The following is a 1,091-nucleotide window of genomic DNA, read 5'->3' on the forward strand; positions in this document are numbered from 1 at the left end:
ACTAGCCATTTTCCTTTTCTCTCTCCGCTCCCAGCCAGTTCTCCAATGAAAGCCGTCAACAAACGCTGATGGGTCGCCAAAGGGGACGTTTAAAGGCTCATCACGTGGCTTTCCTGACTCATCGCTGGGGCGTCTCGCTGTCAATGAGGGAGGCAGAAACATAGGGACGGACATTTTCACTGAGAAAGAATCAGAAAAAGAAGACACGGCAAAAAAGTAGCCTTAAAAATGGTGTTAAAAAAAATGTAATTTGCACGAATGTCGGGAATTGATATTCACCTGGGAAAATGCTTAACCTGAAGGGTCATTTTCACGAAAGAAGAGCTCAAGAGATTTGAAAAGTAAATACTTGTGAACAGCCATTCAGGACGTTTCACATAAACTGGAAGTCCTCTCTTGAGAAAAAAAAGCAAGCTGTTTTTTTTTAACTGTAGTTTCCCGGGGTTATTCAACCATGACTGACGAGAATTAAGTCGATCCTCTTTTCCGTACATTGCTTGAAAATACATTCCATTTCACTTTGTTTAGACCTCCGATTTTTCTTTTCAGCGAGTCCGGCAAAGTAAATTAAATTAAGATTAGCTCTTCTCCCTAGAACTCGAGCAAGCACATTGTTGTATGACAAACCAAGGGGGGTAACTACTCGTGGGTAACTCAACACGTGCCATGCCTACACCTCTAAATGGTAATATGATTCTCTTCATACCTTTATAATCGCCTCGTCCAACACGATTTTCGACATCTATTCTAACAGGGTTACTACTGATAATCCATCAACGCCCCTACTTTTGCAAATCTGCAAATCATAATCTTTCAAACTAAAGTAGCTGTAGAATGTCTTTACGTTTAGAGCTACCTGACAATTTTTGGCACGCAGGAAAATAGAAGCAAACATCTACAGGACAGCTTCCTTGTCACCTGGATATATTTACAGTGATAATTTGTACCGTATGCAATTATACATGGATGGCCAAACTTGGGGGCCGTTTGCTCGACCAAAATGATGATGATGACGAGGAGGATGATGACGAGGAGGAGGATGATGATGATGATGATGATGATGATGATGATGATGATGATGATGATGATGA

This window comes from Aplysia californica, unplaced genomic scaffold (assembly GCF_000002075.1).
Source record: "Aplysia californica isolate F4 #8 unplaced genomic scaffold, AplCal3.0 scaffold00800, whole genome shotgun sequence".
In the NCBI taxonomy this organism is placed as follows: domain Eukaryota; kingdom Metazoa; phylum Mollusca; class Gastropoda; order Aplysiida; family Aplysiidae; genus Aplysia; species Aplysia californica.